Consider the following 8,886-nt stretch of genomic DNA (forward strand, 5'->3'; position numbering starts at 1 on the left):
CCAAAGATTTGCTGTGAAACAGCCAACAAAATGATTATAGTCTATATAATGTATCTGTTGTTGGCTAATAGCTTCCTCTACTCTTTGTAAAACTATCTGTCCCTCATCAGTTTATTTGCATACCCCTTGAGAATATCAAGCAGAGACTTAAGTTCTCCTGTGGTGAGCTTAAGGGTGAAGTCTTAGCCAATTAATACCTCTTAACACCTTTTGAAAATAATTTGAATTAAGTAAATTATCTTTTCTTATTTGAATTTTCTGTGCCACAATTTGTTGAGGATATAACTGAGGCCTCAAATATTGAAAAAAATATTGCCTTTGAATCTTTTCTGGAGCAACAACTACTCCCCAAAATTTTAAAACTCATATTAAGAGGAAAAGCTTGTAGTAAAACTCCATCAGAGGGATCAGCTAATAAAATACCATCCACATAGAGAGTAATATAAACTGAAAGATTCAAAGCCCTACATAACATAAGGCTATTAGTCATTCCTTGAGGTGAAACTTTTCAATGATATAGCTCATGGGCTCTTCAAAATTACAAGCAAGCTCACTTGTCAGTAGAAAAACAATCCTCCAATCCATAATAATTCTAAATGTATTTCCTGGAATGGCAGCTAGAATAGGCAATCCAGGCTATAATGCCCCCACAAGTTCCTAGTTTCATTAACCTTTCATAAATCTTAAGTTTGAACTTTGTTTTGGATTAGTGGAATAACCAATCCCCTGGAGGTGAGTGAGCACATCAGCTCCAGTGTCTTAATCTTCTAAAACATTTTTCTTCAATTAGTAATTTAAGGTTAGATCTCTTATTAGTAATAGATTGGACCCTGTATACATCAGAGGATTACCAGGACAAAAGGAATGCTACAAAAGCCTCCACTGAAGCTGCTCTGAGCTTTGCATAAACTCAAATGTAAATGTTTCTTAATCTGGGCCTATTTCCTGAGGCCTGTGATCAAACTGCAAACTGCAGTCAATGGAACACTGGCAGTTCAACTACAATTTTTAAGTTTCTTTTGCAATATTAGAGCATAACCATAATTTTGGAAAACAAAACCCAACTTTTAACGGTGTAAACAATGCATGCTCCTTAAAAATAAATACCAAGAGCATTATTTTCATGTTACAAAATTTGGCTGCCAGTTCCTCCATATGAACACATGACGGTGCAGCGTCCAATACCTCAAAGAGACACTACCCTAAATCCTAGTCTGATTTCTAGGATAAGAATTACATAAAGTATTACCCAATTTAGATGTCTCTTTAGAGACCTGTTTCCCTCATGCCACGTGTTGTTTATAATGACTCCAACCCTAACTAACTTTCTGTTAGTTTAAGCTAACTTTCTGTTACCAATGTTACAAATTTTTAATCATACCCAATAACTTATAGGCCAATACTCTATAACCAAGACATGAGGAACATATTTATACGTTTAAAACCAGTCAGAAACAAAAATAAAGTGGCTACACACATCTTATATATTTAGATCAAACAAAATTTTCTTATCCTTTCTAGCTGTAATTTCAAGAGAAAAAGCACTTGTCACTTGCTGAACCTAATAAACACAACTGCAGAGCTTTTTCTAGGGAAAGAAAACAGCCACCAGCTTACTTGCCATAGAACTTGAGAAGCTGTTAGCCCCTTAGAGAGCAGCTTTTGCAGACAATCAGCTCCTGGCACGGCTTCTCCAGCTATGCTAGACTCCTAACTACAGGTGCAGGGCTCTGAAGGCCAACTGAGACTGTCTTTTAAACAAATTAAACTAATTAAGGTATAAACAGCCAGCAGATAAAGTTTTCTTTTCAACATGAAACACAGAACAACAATCATTCAATTAATGAAACAAAAACAGACATAAATTGACAAACATGGACAGTTTGGTGCACTAAGGACAGACAAGAGAGGGAAGAGAACTTTACCAGTAGGAGCCAGAGAGGAAGCAGGATGTCTGATCTCCTCCCGTCTGAGGAGAGCTCTGAAACGGCTTATATCCATTTTCCTTCTCTTTTGCAAACACATCCTGAGCAGGGGACAACTGCTCTTCTGAAACCTGTTTTCTCTCTCTCTCTCTTTCTCATTTGTATATTTACCATTCCTACTCAAAAGGTCAGCTCAGGAACTTTGGGAAGGCCATGGAACACTTGCCCCTCAGGAAAGGAGAGGCTAATTAACATTCCTCAGACCACAGGGTGTGAACCAACCTGCAGGTGGGGACACATTCCACAGAAAGGACCATTGCCCACCTTCAGACAAGGAAAGTCCTTGCCACCTCATTCCCTGAAGACCAATCAGTTTAAAAAGTCACACTGTTCTGCCAATCACATTGTGCCTAATGGCTGCTGCCCTGAAAACTGTATAAAAACTCACTGTACAAGCTGCATGGGGTTGCCGCCTCTCCTTTGGATCTGGGACAACCCCAGTGCACTGCAACAATATATTCCTCTTGCTTTTCACATCAATTCAGGCTCCACGTGGTTCACTCAGGGAGTGTCTGGGAAGCTAAGGCTCGACATAGTCTTACACTACTTCTGGGAACCATGCACAGCATAGATTTACTTGAACCAAAAATCTTCCTAACATCTGTTTTTTAATCCCTGCTCCTCTCACCTGATACAGCTCTTGGCAGCAGACAAATGCCCATATAGAATTCCCCTGTCTCATTTGTGATGTCATCTGTAGGTGAAGTCAGTGTTGAGTCACACCTCCTCAGCCTAGCTGTATCCCTTTAATGCACCTCCTGCAACAACAGCCTTCAAAAAATAAACTTTATACCTAGTGTTAACATTGATGCTGTTCATCGCTCACCATGCAGGATACTGTAACTTCTGTTTTCTGTGGAGCTCCACCCAAGACAGAGGTTTCTCAGTTTTTAGTCCCCTCATTTGGGGGGGAGGCACCTATAGCCATGGGTGTTTATACAGGGAGAACCCACAGACCCATCCTTTATTTCAGCTGGATTGTGTTGCAAAGCAAGCTCAGCAGGCAGTCTACTCAAAGCTCCTGTAGGAAATTGCAAATGTGGTGAGGCCTGATGACTCCACCTAGGTTGTACAACCATAGTGGCACGCACTCAAGGTCTGTTTAGCCTACTCAAGCCTGGGGGAAGGGCACAATCCTCCTTTCTTTGGCATGTGGTGGTCCACCTCTCCTTTGCCATTTGATCAAGAGCTCACCTTTTCTCTTTCCTATGTTTGTTTTTGATGTGTTGTCAAAAGGGTAGCTGTACTGAGGAGATGCCCTTTTCATTTTATTTTGCTTTTATGCGTGTGAGTATTTTGCCAGCATGTCTGTCTGCAAATTACACATGAGCAATGTCCATGGAGGCAAGAGGAAGGTGTCAGATCCCCTGGGCCTGGAGTTGCAGTTGTGAATGCTGTGTGGCTACTGGGAACCAAGCCTGAGTCTTCCGGGAGAGCAGCCTGTGCTCTTAAGCACTGAGCCATCTCTTCTGCCCCTAATTCTTTTGAGCTAGTTCCTCTCACTGAACCTGAAGTACAGATTGTCAATTGTGCTCTTTTGGTATATGTGTAGCGGGGTGCCACACTGCATCCTGTAAATATGCAGTTACTGTACATCAAGGAAAATATATTATTTATATTTTGTTTTCTTCTTTCAGCAGACATGTATCTAACCTCTCTTCTATTTCACTGGCATGCGTGTGTGTGTGTGTGTGTGTGTGTGTGTGTGCTTTTGCATCAGTACCATGCTGTTTGTGTTACCATAGCTCTGCAGTATGATCGAAGACCATGCATTGTGACAACTCTGGCATTGTCCTTCTAGGAATGATAACTTGCTATTTTGTTTGCTTCTGGACTGTATGTGAGTGGTATGTATATGGTGTGTGTATGGGTGCATATACCCATGTGTACATGTATAGAATACTGGAAGTCAACACCAGCTGTTGTGTTCCTGGATTGTTTTCCATCTTGGTTTTTGAGATAAGGTCTCTCTTTAAACCTGAAGTTCACTGTATAAGCTAGAGGGGCAGTTCACTGAGCTCTGAGAGCTTCCCACCTCCACCCCCAGTGCTGCTGTTACAGGCACAGCTGTGCTGGAAATCTGAGCTCAGATCTTTATGCTTGTTCAGTAAGCATTTTACCCACTGAGCCACTATCCCAGTCCATACTCTCTACTCTATAATATGTATAATATGTATGCATGTATATATGTATGTATGTATGCATGTGTGTATACTCTATAGTGTCTAACTCTATATCTATACATTAGGATGGATATCTGAGCCTGACAATAATTAACTGGATGTTTCAGATAGCTAATAGAAGGGATTTGTGGATGTTCCTGATAGAAGAGCTGAAGTATGTCTGAAATAGTGAACTTGCTAATTGCCCTCATCTAACTATCATACCCATGTATATGCATTAGAATGCCATACTATGCACACAAATATATACAACTGTTATGTATAAATTAAAAATGTATTTTTAAAAATCCAGTATCTTCCATAGGTGTGTCTTCTATATTGTTATATATTTTATGATGATTTCTTTTTTTAAGAAATCTGCCTATCTTGTTAAAATTGCAAATTGATATTTAGTTATTTTAGTATTATCTTCTTATATATTTTTAAGTCTCAGTAATAAATGGTATAGTCAGTTCTCTTATTGCTGATGTTGGTGACTTATGATTAGTTTCCTGACCAGTTCAGTTTGAAATATATCAATCTCATTCAAGTTCCTGCTTCATTGTTCTCTGCATTTTGCATTTTACTTCATTAATTTCTGCTTTGATGTTTATTATTTATTTCTTCTCCTTATTTCAGGTATAATTTTCTCTTTCTCATCTGGTGTGTTAAGGTGGTAGCTAAAGGTACTAATCATAATTTTCTTTCCTGGCTTTTCATGTTCTTTATGTTGGTTTTAAAAAAAAATCTCAATTCTATTCAAAATAATCTATATTGCCCTTTGATATGTCTTAGTGCATAGCTACTTAGAAGCTCATTGTCTTGCTTTCAGATATGTGGGGGAATATTATGGAAATCTTCTGTTACTAATTTCTAACTAGTTGCATTCTGGTCAGAGAGCATACTTTTCTTACTCTATATTTCTGTGTTATTGAAAATAGATTTTTTTCATATAACATATGCTGATTACAGTTCCCCTTCTCCAATTTCTCCCAGATCCTCCTGATTTATCTCAATACCATTTCTTTCTCTCTTTTCATTAGAATACAAATAGACAGGGTCAAGAGAGATGACTCAGTGATTAAGAGCACTTGCTGCTCTTCCAGAGGATTTGGGTTCAATTTCCAGCACCCACATAGAAGCTTAGAATTTTCTGTTAACTCTAGTTCTGGGGGGATTCAACATCCCCACCAATGCACACAAAATAAAAATAATAAATTATGTAAAAGGTAAAACAAATGAGGAGCATCTAAATAAGATAAAATAAGATTAAAAATAAACAAACCCAAATAGGATAAACCAAGCAAACAGAAGAAAAAAATTTAAAAAAAAAAGCACAAAAAATGAATACAGGCTCAGAGACACACACATTCACACTTACAGAAATCTCATAAAAACACAAAATTGGAAACTGTAATATATAAACAAAAGACATAAAGGTCTTTTAAAAAATGCCCCAAGAAAGCATTCTGAGTCAAAAAACTTCCTGAAATGTTCATTTTGTGTTGGCCATCTACTCTTGGGCATGGGCCTGTCCTTAAGTGTGAACATAGCTTCCGAGTTAGGAGTTGGGGTATGTGTTCCCTTCCTTTCTCAGTGCTGGAACCTTGTCTGGATTAAACCTGGGTAGGTGCTGCACAGCTGCTACCATCTCTGAGTTCAAGTGTCCATCAGCCTACCGTGTCTGGTCTCCCATCCCCTCTGGCTCCTACGATCTTTCTGCCTCCTCTTCCACAGGGTGCTCTGATCTCTGAATGGAAAGTTTTTGATGAAGGCATCTCATTTAGGACTAAGAACTCACTCTTATAACGTACAATATTCAACTGTATTACTGACCAAGGACATCATGACAAGTAATGTTTAACAGACTGTGTTTATTGTTGTGAGAAGTGTATTCTAGGAAAGCAGTGGAACTCAAATTAGTGGACAGTCATTCAAATCTCCCATATCTTCCATTTTGATGGTCTTGTTTGATGTTACGCTTGCTCTATCAATTGTTGACAAGCATTGAAATCTTCAAGTTCAGTAGTAGAATCACTTAGTTGTCTTGCAATTTCTCTGAATATCTGTTACTAAGGCAATAGGTTCTATGTCATTCTTATGAACAAACCACTGGGAAGTGACCCTTATTATCCCTGATAATATTCCTTGTTTTAAGACCTCTATTGTCTGATAGTAATATAGCTACTTCAAGTTCATTTGGAGTAATGTTAGCACAGCTTATGATTTGATTAGCTATTTATAACAGAATTTCATAGTGCTCCATAGGCTACCTCCAAACTCATGGCAATCCTCCTGTCTTAAGCTCTTGAAAGTGCTGGGATCACCAGCACCAGGCCTAACTTTACACTGATGTGTCGTGAGCAGGCTATCAACGCATCTTTATTTTTTTACCCTGTTGACTAGCTGCGTCATCTAGCCTACTTGGCATCTGGTGTACTAACTGGCCTGCTTGGGCTTAAGTCTGTGGCATCTCTATTTGTTTCTTGTTGACCCAACTCCCTGTTTCTTTTCTCTAGTCTTCCATTATGTTCTATGGATGATTTAAAACATTTTTTAAAAGTTACATTTATTTATTTATGTGTATATCTGTTTATATGTGTGTGTGTGTGTAGCTATGATCATATGCTCAAAAGTCTTCAAGACACCCCTACCCCATAATGTTAGGATGAAGTTAAAAGCACTTACATGTCCTGCAAAACCCTCCACACCTGACTCTTCTACATTCTTCTAACATCATCTTCCACTCCAACATTTGTGGCTCCAAACAAACACCTGATTCTTTTACTCTGGCCTTTACCGTGTGACATCTCCAGTATGTTCACTTCAGTCCTACCCTTCCTTCTGATGTGCTATGTGTTGTTCCGAGGCTGCTGAGATGAAGTCAAAAGCTGGTGAGCAGAAGAACTGTTAGATCCTGGAATGTCCATCCTTGTCCTCTGTGCCTGATGAACAGTTAGTTATCTTTGAAGCCCCAGCCAAAATGTTACAGTAGCCTAAGAGGCTTGTCTGCGTGTGCCAAGACCAAATTATTCCCTTGTTTCTAAACCATTTATCCAGCACCCATATACTGTGGAACAAGGAACTTGACCTCAGCTCAAGCAACACTGCCTCTTATCAAAACAGGCCTTAATTAAAAAAAAAAAATGCTGTTTGGACTAGCCAGCATGCTTGATGATGGTAGCCTAAAACCTTTTGCAGATTGACACTGGGCCTTAAGATCAAGGAAATAATAAAAAGAGTGAAAGAGATAAGGAAATTTGAATACATAGTTATGAGATAAATTACAGGTAATAAACCAATAAAGAAAATATATCTTTAAAAATCACCCATATGGAGCTGGTAAGATGGCTCAGTGAGCAAAGGTGACTGTGGCCAAGCCTGTTGACCAAAACCCACATGGTGGAAAGGGGAAAACCAATTTCCTCACCTTACCCTCTGACCTTCACACGTGTACATGGCATGTTCTTCAAACATAGGGGCAGAGACAAATATCCCAGGAGTTAAGAGTTATTGAGCTCAGGGTTTTTTCTTCTTCATATGTCAGCCATAGAACAATGTGTGACACATGAGAGTCTGTGTCATAACACTACAGTGAACATACTGGAGACATCACATTGAGAAATGCTTTGTAGGCTATGTCAAAGGTTTTACTTTATCCTAAAATTCTGGTGGGAGGTGGGGATTACTAGAACAGTTTCAAGTACGTGGTCACACTGGCATTTTGGAAGATCCTTCCCGGTGTTCTGTGTGGTTCAGAGCAGTTCAATCCAGTGGCAAAGAGAGAGCCACAGGAGACTCTGAACATGGTTCCCAGGAAATATATGCTAAGACTGGATTCTTACCAATGAACAGCTATTCTCCCACCTTGGCCTAGTTTCTGTGGAAATCCCTGAAAGGACTCTCGGTGGTATTAGGTAGAAATCTGTTCTTTTTTTTTTCTTTTCCCAGACTTGGAAACCCACACTAGCTACATGCCAAGTGTGATAGAGAAGTGAGTGGAATCTTGCAGGGCTCTAAGGAGGGAGTGGGGTAAGTTAACTATGCATTACTGCCATTCCTGGCTACTGGGATAATACACAATCCCAGAGCCAGGGCCTGGGTGAATGAGAGACAGATGACATTTCTGATCACGAAAGTTCTCTCTGGACACAGACATCATCCTTTCCCTCCAGAGAATTTGAAACTGTTCTTCCTACTCAAATGCCCTTAGCAAACTTCCTCACCCCAGTCGCCCACACACGCAACATTCATAACACTTCATGGGGCCAGTGTAGCTCACAAATTTCTTTCCTGTTATTTATGAAACAGTTGCTGTGTGAGGGAAACAAGAGTCTTGTTCACTAAGTCTTTAGGAGACAGAAAGTGAAGGGGGAAATAATTAGGAATAATAATATAGAAATCTAGCCAGAAGGGAGATTGCCTAACATTGATATATACCAGACAATTAGGGGTGTGTGTGTGTGTGTGTGTGTGTGTGTGTGTGTGGTTTCAACAAAGGTGGGAAAGCTGTATCTGTGCACAGATGTTTTGTAATTCATTGTCTAAATAAACAACTGACTCATGGCCCTGTTTCCCTGTCATGGAAAATAAACAAACAAACCCAGTACCTAAATATATACTCTCTAACCTTCTGTGTCCTGTTATCACTTTCCCTAAAGATTCCCAGTGATTTGGAAAGAGAAAAGAGAAAGGAAAGGAGGAGAGAGAGAGAGAGAGAGAGAGAGAGAGAGAGAGAG

The sequence above is a fragment of the Mastomys coucha genome, unplaced genomic scaffold, assembly GCF_008632895.1.
Source record: "Mastomys coucha isolate ucsf_1 unplaced genomic scaffold, UCSF_Mcou_1 pScaffold23, whole genome shotgun sequence".
NCBI lineage: Eukaryota > Metazoa > Chordata > Mammalia > Rodentia > Muridae > Mastomys > Mastomys coucha.